This window comes from Epinephelus fuscoguttatus, linkage group LG22 (assembly GCF_011397635.1).
Source record: "Epinephelus fuscoguttatus linkage group LG22, E.fuscoguttatus.final_Chr_v1".
NCBI classification, from domain to species: Eukaryota; Metazoa; Chordata; class Actinopteri; order Perciformes; family Serranidae; genus Epinephelus; species Epinephelus fuscoguttatus.
In genome coordinates, this window is record NC_064773.1 from 2,817,922 (window position 1) to 2,839,872 (window position 21,951).

Consider the following 21,951-nt stretch of genomic DNA (forward strand, 5'->3'; position numbering starts at 1 on the left):
TTTACTTTTACCACCGAGTGTTTTTACACTGTGGCATTAGTTCTTTTACGCAAGTAAAGGATCTAATACTCCCTCCACCACTGTCTGGGTTTGATCATTTGAAAGTAAAAAAAATATCTCTATTGTAAGGTCCAGTGTGTGGGGTTAGGGGCATCTGTTGGCAGAAATTGAATATGATATAAGAAGTATGTTTTCGTTAGTGTATAATCAGCTGAAAATAAGACTAGTCGTGTTTTTGTTACCTCAGAATGGGACGTTTAAATCTACATACTAGGGCTGTAGTCTCCTGGTCGACGAGTCGATTATTTGGTCGTTATGCTCTCATCCGACCAAATTCTCATAGGTCGAATAATCGCTGTGTTACTCTCATACGGAGAAAAGTGCTACATCAACAGCTTTCCAGGATTAATCCATTATTTCCTGCGACGGGGGGACAGGCTGTGAAACCTGTGAAAATGGAGGTGTGTTCAAAACACGAGCAGAGGAAATCTCCGCTCGTTGCTAGGTTAATGTACAGTATACAATGTAAAATGCCATAGGCTTGTGCTAATAACGTTAGCATGTTGTATTTGTTTGGAAAACGTGTTTAGTATAAGACAGTTGTTTTGTCAGTGAATGTTGTGAGCTGTAATGGAGCCAAGTTATGTGCCGTTGCATTGTTGCTGTTGTCGCTGTATTTATATGAGAAGAGGAAAAGATCACTAGCTGCTAGGCTAATTTATACAATGTAAAATGCCATAGGCTTGTGCTAATAACATTAGCATGTTGTATTTGTGGGGAAAATGTGTCCAGATAAAGACAAGTGTTCGTCTGTGAATGCTGCGAGTTATAGTGAAGCTGATTTGTGTTTGAAACTGTCTCTATTAAGCCATGTTTAATGTGTGTTTAATGTGTGTTTTGAATCAACTATATAAACAAAGTTTGATTTGAACTAAACTTTACAGCACTTAACACAGTTTCAGTTCTGCTACCTCACTAATAGATGTCACTAAATCCAGCACACTGGACCTTTTAAACTGGACCAAATATTATTTAAAACTTTAACTAAACCCGCTGATTTTTACTTTGTTGTTTTGGAATCTGGTTTAGCAACATAACACCTCTTCACCCAGTTATATAATCCAATATTTTATTATTTAACACTGTCTGTGTCAGGGGTGCTTTAAGTTTTGATGAAAAGTGCCAATTTATGGAGCCAGCACGTGACTGAAGGATAAATGCACATATCTCACTCTCACATTAAACTGCTGAATTTACCACCAAGATGGCTGACTTCAGAGCAGCACTGTGACAGAACGTAATTCCTGTGACACTTGTGAGGTGCCAGTGGTTGCCTAACCTGACAGACACTTGTTAGAGGGGTGCAGTTTGACGCAGTTGCCAAACATAGACTGTATAGAGTAACAGACGTAGCCACAGTGACGTCACTCATTGGTTCGTGGACTCAAGCCTCGAGTTTGGCATATTGACTGTCGCCATCTTGCTTTTTTGGCAACACATCCTCACTGCAACCTCGTCACATGTCCACGTTTGGTCATGGACTTTCCACGTCCACATATGACGTCCAAGGTACCCTGGGTGTGTTGGTTGTTGACGTTCTTGGACGCCGTGTCAACTTCAGCCTGTTACATGCATTGTCTGTTTTCAAAATACACTTCTGTTTTCACAGGAAATGTACAGTTTGATACAGTCTCTTTCAAAATAAAAGCACCATGTCGGTACAACACAGCAAATTGGCATTTTTTTTCCCTTCAGCAACAAACACACGTGGTTAAGTATAGCCAACACATGTACGTGGTTGGGTTAGGGAAAAAATAAAATGGTTTGGCTTTACAATCTTACAGGAAGTGAACACCGGCCTCCCGCGTAAAAGTTGGTGGTTGCTGGACCCATCCACCACCCCTACTGCCCACCCCACTCGGACATCTGCCACCTTAACTTTAGTTGTTGTACCGCTGGTTTCCCCCTAACGTCGCTGCATATCATGCCGGCATGAAAGAACAGCTTCTTTCGTCTGTGTCTGAAGCTGGAAGTCACCAACCGAGCGCCGTTTTTTCGATGATTTCGGAGTGAGACCTGGTTGTTTTTGGAGTCAGAAGTGACCGTGTTTGGATGAGAGGATGGAGATAATCCTAACGTTAGCTTCTAGCTTAGTTGGCAAAGTTTTAACATGACGGGGATTGACTCGCTCTTGGAGTCAGCCTCAAGTGGACATTAGAGGAACTGCAGTTTTTGGCACTTTATTCTTCAGCCCTGGGGGTTGCAGCTTGTTGCCGAGTAGTGTCTTAAATGTGAGCTGCTGACAGTATTGAGACGGACTGTGGATGATTAAAATATAATGCATAGATTTCATGTCACGTTCGGGGGCCACACAGAATGTTTCTGAGGGCCGCCATTGGCCCGTGGGCCGCACTTTGAGTAACTACGGTCTACATCGTGGAAAACTGTTTGTAACGTATGTCATGACTGTGACAGTGTGAGCTTGGGATGGAGTATTAACACATTCTGAACGTCCACTCATACGACGTCTGTTACATCATATTGTTATAAAACACAAACACATTCTGATCAGTCACCATGACGGTTCTGACAATAACATGACCAGCTGATCCCAGGAGCTGTGTGGGAGAATGATCTGATGCCAGACGATGTTTGTCAGTGTTTACTCGACGTCTACTGACTGTTGTAGGGGAAAAGTCAGTCCTTCACTTCGCTGTATGTTACATTATGATACTGGTCATATTCTCACTTCCTGTGTAGACAGGAAGTTAAAGACAAAATATTGGAGCTGGAGGACTTCTTAAGATTAACATGATTCTTGTGAAGCACTTTGCAACACCTGTTTTAAAAAGTGTTATATAAATTATTTGTGTTATGATATACGCTCAATAGTACACAAGATATCGGACACCTATGAATTTTGATTTTGCATCATCACTGACAGGTGTAGAGAAAAATGACTGGAATGAAATGTGATGCACTGCACTGTTGGATTGTTACATTCAAAATTTAGACCCAAAATGGTGGACAGTGAATGTGGAAAATTACAGCAATACTGTATATAAAGTAATGTACAGTACAGGCCAAAAGTTTGGACACACCTTCTCATTCAATGCGTTTTCTTTATCTTCATGACTATTTACATTGTAGATTCTCACTGAAGGCATCAAAGCTATGAATGAACACATGTGGAGTTATGTACTTAACAAAAAAAGGTGAAATAACTGAAAACATGTTTTATATTCTAGTTTCTTCAAAATAGCCACCCTTTGCTCTGATTACTGCTTTGCACACTCTTGGCATTCTCTCCATGAGCTTCAAGAGGTAGTCACCTGAAATGGTTTTCCAACAGTCTTGAAGGAGTTCCCAGAGGTGTTTAGCACTTGTTGGCCCCTTTGCCTTCACTCTGCGGTCCAGCTCACCCCAAACCATCTCCATTGGGTTCAGGTCCGGTGACTGTGGAGGCCAGGTCATCTGCCGCAGCACTCCATCACTCTCCTTCTTGGTCAAATAGCCCTTACACAGCCTGGAGGTGTGTTTGGGGTCATTGTCCTGTTGAAAAATAAATGATCGTCCAACTAAACGCAAACCGGATGGGATGGCATGTCGCTGCAGGATGCTGTGGTAGCCATGCTGGTTCAGTGTGCCTTCAATTTTGAATAAATCCCCAACAGTGTCACCAGCAAAACACCCCCACACCATCACACCTCCTCCTCCATGCTTCACAGTGGGAACCAGGCATGTGGAATCCATCCGTTCACCTTTTCTGCGTCTCACAAAGACACGGCGGTTGGAACCAAAGATCTCAAATTTGGACTCATCAGACCAAAGCACAGATTTCCACTGGTCTAATGTCCATTCCTTGTGTTTCTTGGCCCAAACAAATCTCTGCTGCTTGTTGCCTCTCCTTAGCAGTGGTTTCCTAGCAGCTATTTGACCATGAAGGCCTGATTCGCGCAGTCTCCTCTTAACAGTTGTTCTAGAGATGGGTCTGCTGCTAGAACTCTGTGTGGCATTCATCTGCTCTCTGATCTGAGCTGCTGTTAACTTGCGATTTCTGAGGCTGGTGACTCGGATGAACTTATCCTCAGAAGCAGAGGTGACTCTTGGTCTTCCTTTCCTGGGTCGGTCCTCATGTGTGCCAGTTTCGTTGTAGCGCTTGATGGTTTTTGCGACTCCACTTGGGGACACATTTCAAGTTTTTGCAATTTTCCGGACTGACTGACCTTCATTTCTTAAAGTGATGATGGCCACTGGTTTTTCTTTAGTTAGCTGATTGGTTCTTGCCATAATATGAATTTTAACAGTTGTCCAATAGGGCTGTCGGCTGTGTATTAACCTGACTTCTGCACAACACAACTGATGGTCCCAACCCCATTGATAAAGCAAGAAATTCCACTAATTAACCCTGATAAGGCACACCTGTGAAGTGGAAACCATTTCAGGTGACTACCTCTTGAAGCTCATGGAGAGAATGCCAAGAGTGTGCAAAGCAGTAATCAGAGCAAAGGGTGGCTATTTTGAAGAAACTAGAATATAAAACATGTTTTCAGTTATTTCACCTTTTTTGTTAAGTACATAACTCCACATGTGTTCATTCATAGTTTTGATGCCTTCAGTGAGAATCTACAATGTAAATAGTCATGAAAATAAAGAAAACGCATTGAATGAGAAGGTGTGTCCAAACTTTTGGCCTGTACTGTATATATAAAATATGAAGAAATAAAAATGAGCTCCACCTTCACCAGCTGCAACATTAAAGTGATGAACACATTAATGCATCAATAATTATAATTTAATGTTATAATATATATTGTTCTGATATGAGCCATACTGCATAATTTGTCATTTTACTTAAGTAACTTTAAGTATATTTTGATGCTAAAACTTTTGTACTTTTATGTGCAGAACAGAGTATTTCTACACTGTGGTACTTTTACTTCAGTAAAAGGTCTCAGTACTTCTTCCACTGCTGCACATTTGTAGTTAAAGCTGAGGAAGGCATTTTTATTTTCGCATAGGTATTTGTCGGACCCATCCACTTCCCCTCCCGACCGTTGTTTTCCAGTGGCATTTCAAACTGACGCCTTTTCTTGTCTGTGTCTGACCCAGAAATTACTGACCACGCAGTGGTATTTGATGACTTGGGAATGAGAACAGGTTGGAATCACTTCAGTGGATAATATGTAAAGATTAGAATAGGAACTGTGACTTCCTGTTGGTGCATCCTGATGGAGCTGCAGCCTCTTTAAAAAAATACCACTAAATCATAATCTCGACATTATGGAAAATAAACTGCTTAAATTTAAAGCTGGGGTAGGCAGTTTTATTTTTGGCAAAAATCCCATAATAACCATTGAGCATGTTGTAATTCAAGTGTTCTGAGAGAAAACTAGACTCCTGCTCCTCCTCCTGCTCTGTTTTCAGACTTTAGAAAATCCAACCTGTGACGGGAGACTTTGGCCTATCACAGGTCATTTCAGAGAGAGGGCGTTCCTATTGGCTGTTGTGAAAATGCAGATGTGCGAACATGTCCCTTCAGATGCTGAAAGTCTGAGTTCAGCAACTTCGGTTGAGGAGAATCCAAAAGAGAGTCTGACAAACAAAATGGAGATGGAGAGAAAATGTTGCTAACTGTTTAGCCTTCTGCTAACTGGAGCTAAAGGCTCATGGCTGCAGCTTCATGTTCACGTTTATGTAGCTAATGTTAGCGAGAGCCTTAAGTCACACTGTGAACTCCCCCTCACTCCCCGCCGCTACACACCACCCCACCAGGGGTCTCATTTATACAACAATGTGTAGGATCCATACTAAAAATTAGGGATGGGTCATGATTTTCGAATTTTGAATAGTCGTTTTATTTTTGAAAAATCGATTTTTTAATGCGACGATTACTATTCGCCATCTTATTCCCCCCCTTTATTTGACATGCAATTCAGCTCCTAACCGCACGAGGGCAGTATAGGATTGCTACAGCGGTGTGAGATGGGCTACCAGCTAGTTGGATGCTCTTCTACAAACAGGAGAAACATGCAGAGACTACTACTCCGCGAGGAATGTCCGCAGTCATTCGGGCTTTCGTAGTCGAGCGCACTTCCGCGTTGTAGTTTCCTGTAAAAATGTCCGTGAAAAACCCCCGCGATGTGAAAAATACATGCTGAGCATGTATTCGACAATTCGAAAAATTGTCGAATAGTTGCCACAATTTTCGAATAGTGTTTTTGCTTGTGCTGCCCATCCCTACTAAAAATGTAGAAATGGACAAAAGCCAACAATGGCGTGCACAAAAACTATTAGACAATTTCCACAATCAGGCTTCCTTTTCACCGTCTGTTTTGTAAATCACAACTTTTGCGTGGGAAGTGGTGTACGCCTCTTTCAGGCCTTGTTTGGTGCGTACGCAATGCTTACAAATAAGACCCCAGGACAAGAGCAGGCAGCAGCTCTGGAGACAGACCCCCAGTCAGCTGCAGCAGCAACTTGAATCCAGCCAGCGAAACCCCAGCTCCGGAGGGGACCGGACAGCCCGACTCCCTGCTGGATCGGCAAACTTTCTGTTGCTGCTGTTACACAGTCAGACTAGATGCTGCTGGACACCAGCCCGCTGTGACACCCAATGCTGGGGGGTTTGCGCAAGTTTGAGCTGCTACAACGGCCGACTGAAGGTCTGTCTCCTGAGCTGCTGCTCGCTCTACTCATGGCGAAGCAGCCCACAGCAGCAGAGGGTGAGGCGGAGAGAGCGTGTGGTAGCTAGCAGCTAATTCTTGACTCATTTGTGGTCAGAGCGGGGCAGAGAGGGGCTGAGTGAATGACCTGTGTGCAGCTCATTGGAATGAATCAATGTATGGGAAACACTGGGTCACTGTATGAAGTGCGTACACATGCCTGTGGTCGTCTGGTGGGAGGGGCTGAGGACAGAGAGAAGAGAGCTGCAGGAGGAGGGCGTGTTTTCATATTCTGCCTTTTTTTTATGCCTTTTGCAGATTTCTGCCTACACCAGCTTTAACAAGCTAAACAGCGAAACACGAGGTCCCTTAAGCTTCCAGATAATGACACTATGAGCTCATCCCTGCTTGTGTTCACGGCCTAATTTAAGACCTGGTTCTGCCGGTTCCTCCACCTCTTCATCTTCACATTCGCTGAGTTCCAGGGATATTTAAGGTCTCAGAAGTGTTTTTATATCTCAGCCTTTAACAAGTGCAAATGACTCCTCGCTGGCTGAAGAACACAAACACAGAAACCTTGATTCATTTTATCTGGTTTGAAGAAGAAGTGAATAAGCTTTTCTGCCTTCGCTGGAACGCGAGGATGAACCTGACGCTGGTGATCCCCTGAATGCTTACGTGCACATGTTGAATACTTCAGGTCTTTGTTGCCTCCAATGATTCATGCTTACATTTACTTAAAGCTCCAGTGTGGAGGATTTTGGGGGTTTGATTGGCAGAAATGGAATATGATATTTACAACTATATTTTCTTTTGTGTATAATCACCTGAAAATAATAATTATGTTTTCGATACCTGATAATGAGCCGCTCATATCTACATATGGAGTGGCTCCTCTTCTGTGGAGTCAGCCATGTTGTGTCTACAGCAGCCCAGAACGGACAAACCTATGACACCTAGACGAGACGCCTGCCAAGCTGCAGACCATTGTTGAATGGTCATAACATAAAATTATTCAACACAGTTATACAGCACGTCTGCCGACAATACCCACCACATGAATTATAGCCAGTTGGAAATAAAGATTCCACTATCAGACTCCTTCCTGCTCCGTGAGGACATTTCTCTCACTTCTTGTGTCCGTGAAACTGATTTTTTTCATCCCGATCACGTCGCGTGCACAAAGACTGTGATCATTGTCAGCTGGTAACACAGACGCTGCTCTCACTATAGAGGAACACTCAGTGTGTCTGGATTATGCAAGAGGACGAATGGCAGGACGTCTTCTGCATCTTTTCATGATTTAAACCAGAATTACACCAAGAATGATGATAAATAGATATTATACTTTGTAAATTAAAATCTGCAATATCTAATTTTTATGTAGTTTGATGGCTGATGGAATTTTTGACACATAAAAAACATCCAAACTCATTTTTTACCTTTTAGCTTCATCTGTGGCTTTCTTTTTCTTTTTGATGAATGGTCCATTAATTTTTTCATTTTTTATATCAAGTTTTAGCTTCATGAAATCAGGAACTGTAGTTGTTGCAAAGCCAATTTTAGACGTGAGTAAATTCTTGATAAGAACACATTTTTTGCGAAGGGGTCAGATATTTGAATGTTGAGCAGTCAACTGACTCATTGATACCAATGATGATTAAAATATAAACCAGCTTCCCATCAGGACACACGGTCGGCCTCTCAGAGCCGTGTGGGCAAACACACCAAAGCAGCTAGAGTCTTATTTCCAGATGATCGTGGCTGCTGTGTTGTTCAGGCTGTGTGGGAGGACAGCGGCTCTGCTCAGGACAAAAACGGGAAATGATCAAAATGGTGACCCCGAGTTATTTCAGGATGAAGCCTCCCGCTGCTTGAGTCGAACGAGAATTTCACCTCTGCGCAAGACAATGATGTGGAGCCAAAATCGGACCTGAACATCCTGGATCTGATCGGTCGTGAAGGAAACCTGAGGACGGTCCTGAGGAGTCGTTACATAACTGAACTCTCTGCAGAGTACAATGGAGGAAAACAACCGCTGTGAGCAACACAAAAGCTGCCTCTGCTCCCACTGAGTATTACCTGAAGGACCCATTCACATTTACAACAGCCAGCACAAAGATAACCAGAGACCGTGCATTTTCCATCACAGAAATGTGGTGTGATTGCAAATAGCAGAAGTGTTCTGTGTACTGAGGTGTGACAGTCGGATTCTCAGAAAGAGTCTCAACTGTTGGAAGAGTATTAGGAGACTGAAGGAGAGGAGGAAGGAAACATAAAAAGGAAGATTGGAAGACCAAGGAAGGGATGGGCGTCCTGGTGGGTGGGGGGTCTCGCCTTGTTTTTTTTAATTATATTTCAGCTGTTAACTCAGATACAGGCATAAAAATATCACGTAGTATTTTTAAACAAATAGAAGAAAGAGAGATGAACTGTCCTGGTGTTAGAAGATGTACAGATTAAGTCCTGATCTACGTATCCGGCTGAATTTCTTCCATAGTTGTTTGATGTTCAGTTTTAAAGGGGCTGGGTCATGAGTCGCCCGATATCATGAGACCAAATCGCAAATGCAAGTTAGTCTGGGACCGCTCAGTTCATTTCTATTTCAAGTGCCCTTAGATCAAAATCCCTCAGCACAGTTGGATAGATCTACAACCTGTCAGAGCAACGAAACATGGGACCTAGCACTCAGCACGTTTCCAGTCACAGTGAAGTGGAGCTACAGTCCCAGCTGGACGAGGACATCTAACTGGCCTACTGTCCTTGTCCCAGTATACAAGCACGGGAGGGGAATCCATTTATTGAGCCAAGTATGTGCGACTCCTCTACGATAGGTGGAGATATGCCCCCTTTCAGCTTGTTAGTATTGGACCTTTTTCCTGTTGACCTATTACGTCACAGACCAAACAATGGACAAACAAGTTAGCTACGGTTAGCTAGCAGCTAACTGCTACCATGGTGGACAACTTTACAGCTCTGTACATTTGGTCCGTCCAAAAAGTCACGGCTCTGGATGTAGATTTCGGAGCATGCTCAGAGCGACTCGACCGGTTTGGGTCTGACTGACTGTATACATGCAGGAGTCACATGATCTGGGTGTGTTAGTCCCATGTTGAGAAATTCTCAATTTCAGTTGGAGCAAAATGTTTACATGGACTGACACGATAAATCGATTTTCGATTTTCTGAATACGGTGGCCAACAAGGGCAAATGCGCTACAACTTCCCTCTCTTACCGGCGTTAAACAGTAAAACACAAGTTATAGAAGGTGAAAATATACAAGCAAGAATGTAAGAAAATAAGAGATAAAGATGACGAAAAAAAAAAGCTGCAGAGCACTAAACGCTGCATATCCAGCTAGCACAGTAAGTAGAAGTTACCCAGACCTTTAGGGGCAGCTCTGTAAATCTGTTGCTGTTTCAAAAAAACCAAGGCCTAAAGTAAAAATCAGTACAGACCTTTTCTTTACACTTCAAAAACAGACAATCACACTCTCTGGTCTTGTTTCTCTCTCAGGCTCACTCCTGTGGAATGAAACCTAGTTTACTACTCCAGCAAGTAGGTCCACCCCAATGACCCTAGCCACAGAGATGATTGCTAGTCCCCATCGAGTCAGCCAGCCAACTTGAGCTAACGCTAATGCTTTGTAGAGATGGTCCGATTTCCCAAACTGAATAAATACCACGCATGTAAACACATAACTAGCTGCTAGATCTACCTTGTCGTGACTGAGTTATCCACTGGGAAAAAAAAGTATGTCCATGTACTATTAGTCTCTATATACAGACTCTACATTCAGTGACTGTAGAGTCTGTAGGCAAACCCTGGAGATCTTGCCTCCGGAAGAAGAGCGGAAGAGCCCTGTTTTCCGGTTGTAGGCTGTTTGTAGTCCGCATGATATTGACCAATCACGTTTGAGCCGGCTGCAGTTGTTGCCAGGTTAAACGGTCCGTGTGAACTAACGAGGCGGAACATAATTGGCGTCACTGCAAACTCTGAGTTCATCGCAATGGTTCAGCATATTTACTGATATATAAACGGAAGTCGGAAACGGAAATTCGCCTCCTCCGCCCCAAATCAAACCAGAATGCCAAAAAATCGGGGGTCTGCCCCCAGAGGCTGTATCGCCGTCTGCCAGAAGTCAGACGCTGAATACAACCGATGGGTTCCGAGAATGATGTACTATATCCACAAACTTTACATGAAGGGTCGTATGATGCAAACATTTCTAATAGCAGACCACCACCAGTGACCGCGTTGCAGCCCCAAAAGTTCAAAATTTATTGAAAAAAAGACAAATGCAATCATTTCCAAAATTCACAACATGATTTTATTAGCCTGGAAATCCAGACTCAAATCTAGAAAGATTTTGAGTCTGGCCCTCACCGATACACCATTCCTACCCAAGGGGCGGCACTAACTGAGGCATTTCAAATGCCGCTGTACGCAATTGGATAGCACGATGGCCAATCAGAGCAAAAAACAAGTTGACGTATTCATTGCACTAAGCGCCATGTGTTTGCCGACCAGTGGGGCTAACTGATATATTATCTTTTGCTGTATCCTGTCGGCAAAAGCGTTCTTCCTGGAAGCGAAGGCTTCTAGGGCAGTCTTCTGTTCCTCTCTCAAGGAGAAAGATAAGTGTAGTTGGCTTCCAAAGCTAAACTGAATGGACGCGGTCCTTCAGCAGCTGCCATCTTGGCTGTTTACTTTTCAACTCCTACGATGCAGCGCTGTCTTCATAGAGCCCACCTCTGTCAGATGGACTGATCTGATTGGTCCAATGGCGATTCACTGGGCTCTGCTCGTCGGGGTCAGATCCCCGTGCAGAGCAAATTCGAATTTGCTAGGGGCAGGGCATCTCCAGGTTTCCAGGTTACGATTTTATCTGAAGAAATATTAAGCACATACAGCCAGCAGCAGCACCGTCTGACACCGGCACACCGTGAGGACGTAAACAGAGGGCTCGGCGAGGACGGGGCACCTGCTACAGCAAGCCAACATACCATGCGGTCATTTTGACTTGACCAACGGGCTTTACTACAAGCTGATTGGCTGTTGAAACAGGTGTCGTGCTTTAAAACCAGCCGCCGGCCATTTGATCAGCTGAGTTGTACAAGGCTCAAACCGTCCAGTTTACACCGCTCACAACATTTCTGTGCAGCGTTCTAAAACGGTTTAGTCTGGTCGTGAATCTTTGGTCTGAACTGGGCTTTAAAGAAACAGACGATGAATTCAGTGCTGCAGCATGGACAGTATGTGGAAAATAAAGTGTTTTCTGAACACTGAAGCATGTGAACATGTTGGAGCAGAAACCCATAATGCAAGTGTGAATGAGCAGAACAGTTCCTCTGTAGTGAAACCCTCCAGTGTGTGAGAGGTTATTTCCTCCAGACTGACGCTGTACAGACGACTGTAACGTTGGGAATTATCATTTTAGAAATGTGTAATTGAGCTCTTTCACAACAGTGTGTGTGTCACAGATTCATATTTGAACAGCTGTCTGAGAGCTGGCTCGCTTTTTATCTTTACCTTCATTTTGAAGGTTAATCCATCAAACGGATTTGATGAGCTTTTATTCCGGGCACTGATGCATGAAAAGCCCCAAAACTGGTTTTCAGTTTCTGTGGTTTCTTCTTTGTTACGGCAAATAAGAGTTTCTCAGTTCAAAACCTCAGAGCAGGTCGAAGACTCGCAGAACACAAGATGGAAAACACTCTCGACAGCTCCAGGGTTGTTCAGAAGTGCTTCGTCAGTTTTGCAGTGTTTGTTGGCTCGTTAAAGCGACTCAGAGGGAGGTTCTGGGGAGGTGGGAGCTGCTCGTCACATTTATCAGTGCTAGAGAAAACATTATCATTTGTTTCAGATGAGTTTCTGTCAGGATCTCGACTTGTGGAGCTCAGTGTTTCTCTGTCAGCTAACGTCCCCCTCAGAGAAGTGGAGGTTTTGTTTTAAATGGCAGGAAGGTGATTCAGAGCCTCTGATTGGTGGATCTGAAGTGTTCTCTGAAGTGGAGAGAAACAATTGAAGGCTGAAAATCAAACCCAACAATTCAGAGCTGATTGCAGAGGCAGGAAATGGACAGAAACGAGTCATTGGGATGTTTATACCACAGATACGGTTTAGTAGGATTACATAAGCTGCTAATCTGTTGTTTGGGCTCTGTGTTTACTGCTCTGTCAAAACAGGGAGTTCATCAACACGCTGAGAACAAATGTAGTGAACTGTAGTGATAAAGCAACGACGGGTTTCAGCTCGCAGCTTTTGTTTCTGTTACAGAACATGAACAAAAGCAAAGAACTGATAAAACTGTGTCCTCTCTGCACGCTGACCAGCCAGAGTCAGAATACACAGTGTTATATCTTTATTAGCTGTTCATGTCTGATGAGTGAGAGACTCCTCTGTATGTCTGATGCTCTTTGATGCTTTCAGGTTGTAGAAAGACCTCTTTACTAACACACGTCATTTATTATGAAGGGTTTGTTTTGTACATGGAGAACAAAACGCTGTTGGATGGTTCAGCCAGACTGACAACTGAAAGAGACAAAGATCCCTCTGATCAGCAGCTGAATGAGAGAAGAAATCAAAAAGAAGCTTAGCATCAAAATGTGTTAAATATTAACAGGTTCCTGTTTCACTGTCAGGTTGCACAATAACGCCTCTAACAAGCTGGAATGAACTTTAGCAAAGCTCCTCACAACAGAAACAGAAGGTCAGTTTCAGGTTAGCTCTCTTGGAATATCAGCTGAGCGAGCTACGGACCAACAAGTCACAGTTTAAAGCTCTTCAGTTGAATCACTGAGCAGACTGCAGAGGGCCCAGAGAAAAACACTCTTACTCAGTATTAGGAACCGAGCTGCACCGTTGCGGTTTGATAACAGGGTTACATTAATTCATCTAAAAATAAGACCTTACTTACGGCCCGACACCAACTGCAGGCACACAGAGCTAGTTCTGTTAATCTAAATAACTCAGTCATTCATTTATTCATTCGTCCCTCGTCCTCCTCCTGATCTAACGCTAAGGGAGGTGTGTGTGGAACGAGCCGCCCACTGTAGCTACGCTAATCTCTAACCCCACCCACTTTTAGCAGTCCAGTCAAATCCCTTTTGTAATTGTACACTATAGGGCTGCAACTAACGATTATTTTCATTGTCGACTAATCTGTCGATTATTTCTTCGATTAGTCGACTAATAGTCTCGCTCACCAGACCTTTCTCAAGAAAAGAAAGGTCTGGCTGGGCCGACTCTCACTTTAAGAGTGGAGAAAAAAACGCCCCGGCTGCTTGTATTTCTTTGAACCAATCACAATTGTTCTGGGCGGTGCCACAGCAACGGTGCGCTTGCAAAAATGTTGCCGGGGGGAAACAGGTTTTGGTGTAACACGCCCACAAAAATATCTCCTACAGGACGCGAACCATGGCAGAAAAATTGCTACATCCTCGCAAGATCAAACACCGCAAAAGTTAGTAAAGGACGTGTTGAAAACTGCAACCAGAGGTGGTAGGGCAGGACTTCAGCGGATGGCTCGTTCCGCCCAGTGAGAGGCTGATCTATGCAGCGAATTTCTGCCCACTCAGACTAGACTAGATGTTGAAAAACGTCGGTCTGTCTCTCCCAAACCCCAGAATGATGTCATCTAATGTCTTGTTTTGTGCTCCGAAGTGAACTCAAACCGAAGGGTTTGAGTTCACCGTCATGGGAGGGTGTGTAAAGCTGCCAATATTTGAACGTTATGAAGCCGTAATAAGGGAGCGATCACACCGAGATGAAACGCTAGAAACGCGACGCCAGTAAAACCATTATTTTCCTATGATACAGTGCGTCTGACCGGCGTTCAATGCGTCTTTTTAGATGGGCGTTTTTCCGGCGTCTTTTTAGACGGGCGTTTTTCCGGCGTCTTTTTAGACGCTTCTTTTAAGACGCACGTAGAGGCTGAAAAGTTAAAATATTTTCAGCGTTTTTGAGCGTCAGACGCCAGTAGCTAGCGCACATTGAATAAGTGCTTCCAGTGTTTCAAGTGTCTTTGAAGCGTCCGTGTCTCATTTCTGTGTGATCATCACCTAAGAGTATTTTGGGTACTTTTACAGTACTTTTCTATGAAAAAAGACTCAAACCGATTAGTGGACTACTAAAATAGTCACTGATTATTTTAATAGTTGATTAGTCATTGATTGGTCAACTAGTCGTTGCAGCCCTAGTGCACTGATCAGGAGCTAAAGACACTAACGTCTGTTTCACTGAGACTTTAATGTGACAATAAACATTGGGGCAGAACTCTTAGTAACTGATATCAGTTCATTTATTCATTTATTTCTTATCCTTAATTTTGGTTCTTGTCAAATTCGTCTTAAATTTACTTCCAACTGGCAAATAAAAAAGTCTGAAAGAGTCCTACGTCTAAATTGCCTGAACTTGTAGGAACCCTGAATAATGATCAGGGGTCACTGACATTTTTCAGGACTGGAAAACAAATTCAACATTCGAGTTCACTCAGTTTTCTCCTCTGTAATGCAGCACAGTGGGAACATCGAGTAAATGACAGTTTGAATCATTTACTTCTTTTTCTTCTGAAATGTAAACAATACATTTGGTGTCTTAACTTTACTGAATTATATCAGTTATCATAATTATTATTGAAGGAAAGAGGAAAAATATTCATATAACCGCTGATCACAAACTTTTGATCAATACAGAACACACACTCATTGTCCAGTTTATTAGGTACAGCTAACTAAAACTAATGCAGCCTTAGTCCATGTTTACAAGAAAACAATCCGCTGAAAAGAGTCGTTTCTCATTTTAGTTTTGAAAAAACTTCCACGTTCAGACGACAACGTTTTGACAACAATCGTCGGATGCGCAAAAATGACCAAACACACTGCAGTATACATGCCAGGCCAGTAGGTGGCGGTGTGACTTTGTAATGAAACAACACATGAGCTTCCTTCTACAGAGCGGTGATGTATAAACAAACAAAATGGCAACCGCACAAACATTTGTCTGGACGAACAACAAGGTGGAGTTGCTGCAGTAAATCTACACTTTGCTGGAGAAGCGTTGATAAATCCAACAGGCTGAGCTGCACAAACAGAGCTCAGTATTGTTGTTGTGACGGTTGACTTCTCGCACATGCCTCGTGACTGGAAGCGTAATGAGCATGTGCGAGAAGTCTCTGTTCTCAGAGGAACCACATATCCAAGTTTACATGACAACAGAGATGGCGCTGTTTCCAAAAAATTGCACTCTGGAACCTGTTTTCAAAACGTTGCATTTTCAGGCACCCAAAATGCTGCTGTCGTGTAAACAATCGGCCAAAACGTAACTAAAGTTTACCGTTTTCGGTTGGAATCGTTGTCATAGAAACAGGACCTAATACAATCCAGTCATCTTCTCATGGATGAGTGATACTCATGATAAAGCAAGATGCAAACATTAATGCCGTCCTCCTCGGCTGAGCTGTAACGTTAGCTAGCTCCGCGGTGCAAGGTGAGCGAGCAGTAGATGCACTCTTCCTTCTGCTCAGTGATACAGTTGATGGGTGATGTTCAGTAGAAAGAAAATAGTCCCCACATGAAACTGCTCACAGCAAGGTCTGTGGATTATCTTGAGTAACTGAGTCATGATTTCTGGAAAGAGACATTGATGTTGAATTTTCATATGCACTACAACCCGAGAGCCTTCTAGTCCCGTCATATTGGAGAGAGAACAGACGTCTCCAACACTCGGCAACTCACGCCAAAACTATCTAGACTGATAAATAACACCACAGGTCAGAGGGAAACATGTATTTTCAATGTTGGGGTGAACTGTCCCTTTAAGCCTTGACGAGACACCAACATGAGAGACATAGAGTCAGAGTAAAACAAAAGAACAGATATAAAAACCAGAGTTACTCTACAAACACAGCGACCGTCAGCATCTCAGAGGTGAATGTTTGTGGTCGACCTGTCCGTGACCTCCACCCGGTGCATGCTGGGACACTGTGCAGCCTGTTGTGACCCTGAGTGGCAGCGCGTGGTGAAAGAAACCCAGTGAATGAGTCTGTAATTTCTTTAAATCTGGTCCTCTGGCATTTCAAAGATTGACATTGTGTGCCGAGGATTCCTCCGCAGGGTGAGATGTTAGCGTTAAATATCGCTGCAATTACCGGGCTTTTATTGTAGTAAATGAAGGGAAGTGATTCATGTCAGTGAGCCGCTTCTCTTGTGTGTCCTGCCAGCTCCGCTTCATTACAGTCACTTCATTTCAGCCGGCTGCGAAAAATCAACTTGCTGGGACTTAAAACATGTTTTGGATATTGACTTTCATGGCGAATTAAATTATCGTCGTGGGTTAAACGCAGCTGAGAGCAGGGACTGTTTAGAAAACTCTCTCCGCCGGTGCCTTCAAGGACGCTCAGACATCTGAGGCTTGAGAGGCGACCGCTCAGCTGCAGCGTTTAAATTCACATCATCCTTTTCACGTGTTTGCTTTTTGTTTGGCTCAAAGCTCACTGGAAACACCAGAGAGAGACATTTACAGAACTTTAGAGGGGCTGAGTGGATCCAACATACATGTTTCATGTGTGTTTCCAGGTGTTGCATACATTACTGAATACTAGCTGTTGTAGTAAGGAACATTACCCATCGTTATTACATTAAAACATCAAAAATCAAATCTAAGTACTTTTGTTTTACTTCACAATCAGACATTAAAGTGATTGCACCTTAAACTAAAAACAAAAGGACAGACTCAAATTTTATCTTTAAGCGTCTCAAAACATTTTCAGTGCATTTGGTCAAATCAGATTAGCCTTTAAAAACAGGACTGGCACAAACTTGTGCTGCATGTTTTTGAAGTTGAAGTTAGAGCGATGTTGCCAGGAATGGAGGCTGTTTTGGAGGGAGTGCTGCTGCTTGAACCTTCTGCCTTCACTCAGCACCGTTCTTTTTACCTCTCACCAAAGTGGAGCACTTGTTTAATGAACTCAATCTGGCACACACACTTTTCATGAGTTAAAGGAGCACTGGTTGTCCTGATTTTAAAATTGCCATAATGTAATGTCAACCTAACTATTTTTAAAAATGTAATCTAGGCTACTTACTTCTATTTGTGGTCTAGTTATATAATCAGATTACCTGTAATCTGAAACTACCGAACGATAAAAGTATCCAGGGTTTCCCACACATTTATTTATTTGTGGCGGCCCACCAAGATTAAAACATCTGCCGCCATATTGTGATTTTCTATTTTTGGAGCTTGATTGTTCATTTGGAGTTTTACTGAAAACTTATATGTTCAGTTATTTATTTCACCACACTGTGGGAGCGCAGAGCAGACTCAAGGCAGAGACGGAGCAGCAGAACGTCAGGCGCGTTGAAACGTAACCGTTTATTGTGCTTGGTCTAAAAGTTTGCATTCACTCACAGCAGCTGCTCCTCTCGTCCATCAATCTGATCTGATCGGCTTTGAACGGATCAGCAGATCAATTATCCACCCTGCGAGTCACAAACTTCTGCCGAGGATAAAAAGAACTCACAGAGAACTTACTGGCCGCTGGATCGTACGTTAGTGGCAATACCATATTGGAGAGTGAAAGACTTGCCTATAAATAAATGCAAGCAAACAGGAGCTGCTGTTTTTCTAGATAAAAAGCACCACAGCGTTTATATTTCTCAACCAAAAAAAGTTTTGTCTCAAGTTAAATAGACTTTTGATATTTAGGATATAATGAATAAATAACTTTATTTCGAACAAAACATAATAAAAAACAACAACACAAAGATAACCGTGTCCAAAAAGAAGTAGGTAGATGTAAAACTTAAATGTCCCTGACAATTTCTTACATTTCTTCTTTTAACTCATATTATTTCAACAAATTCCCAAATTTATTTACAGCTAGTAAACAACTATCCCCAGTCTGTTTACCACCAAATTAAATATATAAGTAATAAACCCAGTTTATTTACAGTCCAAGTGCCACCCAGTGTTACAAAATAAATATGCACTCCCCGAACACAACTTTTCCTCGTCTGTATATCTGCCAAAAATATAATAGTTTATTTTTTTTTTGCACAATTAAAACACAAAAAGGCAAGAAAAAATGAATAATGAAACACAGTGCAGGGAGAGGAAAAAAACCCAGAGGGCTCATTTGAAGCCTTCACCTAATAAAGTTTTCACAGAGTTATTCAGAACTCAGAAGTACCGAAAGATAAAGAACAATACGTAAAATAATACAAGTGATAACAAACTACTTATAGCAAATATTGTTTCATTGCAACAACAAAAAACCCCAGTAATAATAGTTTCCATTTAAGAGCAGAAAATGTGAGTATGTGAGGCGTTCCCAGACCAGATGAGATATATAATCCCTCTAGTGTGTTCTGGGTCTGCCCCGGGACCTCCTACCAGTGGGACGTGCCCAGAGCACCCCCAGCAAGGCGCCCAGGAGGATCCTGATCAGATGTTGAACCACCTCAACTGACCCCTTTCAATTTCGGCCTCTTGTATCTGCAATCTCATTCTTTCGGTCACTACCCAGAGCTCATGACCATAGGTGAGGGTTGGGATGTTCAGAAGGAGCTCGGAGTAGAGCCACTGCTCCTTCACGTCAAAAGGGGTCAGTTGAGGTGGTTCAACATCTGATCAGGATCCTCCTGGGCGCCTCCTGTTAGAGTTGTTCCAGGCACGTCCCACTGGTAGGAGGCCCCGGGGCAGACCCAGAACACACTGGAGGGATTACATATCTCATCTGGGAACGCCTCGGGCTCTTCCAGGACGAGCTGGAAGGTGTTGTTGGGGAGAGGGTTTGCTTGGCCTGCTGCCCCCACAACCTGACCCTGGATAAGCGGATGAAAATGGATGAATTGATGAAGGTGGTCTTTTTCTGTATTCCTGTTCTGACGTCCAACAAGACATTTTTATCTCGGGTATCTTGGCCGTTGCTCTCCAGTTTCCGCTGTTTTTCTGCCACTAAGATGCTCACACAACTGCTGTGACATAACTGTGACGTCCACTCCAAATCGGCCTATTGTTAACATCATGTTTAACAATTATGCGCATCACGTATTTTCCTCACACTGTGCACTTGTACTGACGACATGTTCTAGAGTCAGGCGTCAGCTGTGACAAACAGAACACAGGATTTGTATTTAAGAGGCTAAAACATGTAAAAGTAGTCTGGTCCTTTAAACACGAGTGGCTCTGCAGCTCCGCTCTGCACACATGTCAGACGCCCTCGACACCTGACCTCCAATCACTCCAACCGCTTCACTGATACTGGAAATCAATCACATGATCCAGGTCCTCGTCACCATCATGAGAAGACCCGAGGACAGGACAGACACAGAGAGAGAGTCAGCAGGTAGGGTGGTAGTTTTAAACGGGATCTGCGAAAATTGTTCAACTGCGTTGCCATAGCAACAGCGAGCATGTAGATCAGGGGGGCTTTTTTTAACACACACACACACACACACACACACACGCACACACAGAGTGACACTGTGAGGTTAGCACAGGATTCCCTGCTATTCCAGTTTCTATGACAACTCACAACTCATCCTCCTCTCCCTCAGTCTCTCTGTCTCTCCGTCTCTTTCATCTTCAGCTGTATTATAATGGAAGCAGCCATTAAGTTCTGACTTCAGCTCCGGCTCTATAGGCATGAATGGTAATCAAGTGTTAATTAGCACCAATGATGATTAATACAGATGATAATTAAATACATCAAACTGTCTCGTGTTGATTAGAAAATAACATCGGCAGCAGCAGAGGTTGTCGGTAAGGGACCGTACCAAAATTATTAGGGTTACCAGGGCTGGCTGAACTTTCAGTTTGTTGTTGTTGTTGCTGTTGTTTTTAAAGGAAGACCCACCTCTCCACCCACATCATTGTTACAGCAGCTATAATCAATACTTTCATAATTACTATAATATGAGAGTCGCTCGCAGTGATACAGAGAATTATCTTCTTCTGCAGCTGTGTGACGTTCAGTTCTCTGGTCATGACGCCTGTTAAAATATGAACGATCAGCGCTCTGCCGGTTGGATGATGGGATAGATTTCTGATAGATAAGTCCCTGGTGTTAAAAGATCTGTTATAGATAGCAGTGAGCTTGTTTTAATATGGTAATAGAAGTATTTAAAATGTTGTGGTCTGACCTATATGACCTCTCTTTTGCCAGACACGAATGTATTTATTCGTCCTGTTCTCAGTCTGAAGTCGTCAAGTACCTGCGCTTTGTCTGTGATTTTGGCATCAGACACTGGATGTCAAAAGTCACCATTTGCAAAGGGATGATGCACCACCAGGTGGCGTCAGTTTGTAACGCAACCGGATGGAACTTTTTGTGGTGTTATGATACGTCGTCAGCCGAACAAGCAGCATCTGTCGCGGCAGTACGATACACGGCTGTGTGGCGTCAGTTCATAGCAAGGCTGGATGGCACCTGCCACTGCGGTATGATACGCCGCTTGACGGCGTCAGGTTGAAAAGCTGCAGGTAACGACATATTATAAGGAGCTGGAACGTCCCTACAGGGCAGGCAGGAGGGGCAATGGATGGGTCAAACAAACTTCGGACTTTCACCCAGGAGGCCGGTGTTCGCTTTCTGTATGAATGTAGCGCCAAACCATGATGTTTCTTTCTGAACCTAACCACGTGCCTTTATTGCTGAAACCAAAGGTGCTTTTGTTGATGTTCCAGTGTTGATTGTGGCGTTGTGAAACGCCAACGCCCGATCAGGAGGTTACATAGCACGTAATACCCGCCTCTCCTCCACTCTGATTTGTGATATTGGGCTTTATAAATAAAATTGATTGATTGATTGAATACGTAGACGTGAAAGTCCACTGACAACGCGCCAATATGTGACGACTTGGGATGAGAACGTGTCGAAATATTGGATGATTCTGCAAAACCCCAAGTTACCCTTCTTGCTCTCTATGATATCTGCTCATATTAAACTACGGGGTGGTTAAGATTTCGTGAAGATCTTGGTCATGGCGAACAAATGAAGATCAAGATATCTACGTAGTTAAAGCAGCTGTAGTTGTTTGATGTTCAGTTTTAGAAATCTGTGTAATTCTGACCAAGGTTCTGGCTGTAGCATAATTCTATGAATTTGGGTCGGCTGTTGTCGAATTTTTCTATTTACCCATGTACCCTGTTTTATTTGATGTATCATAAACTGCAGTGCAGTGAGTTTGTTTTAACATCATCAGAAATGTTGTGGTGTAATCTATATAAGCTCACTTTTATGTACCTTTATAGTGAGTTTCAGCTCATTGTTCATCTTTCCGAC

General features: G+C 43.1%; 1 protein-coding gene across 2 annotated transcripts in view; it reads left to right on the plus strand.

Moving 5' to 3' along the window:
• The window catches only part of shank3b (SH3 and multiple ankyrin repeat domains 3b), an 80,302-nt gene that overhangs the window by 18,493 nt on the left and 39,858 nt on the right, over positions 1 to 21,951 (plus strand). The window lies entirely within an intron of this gene.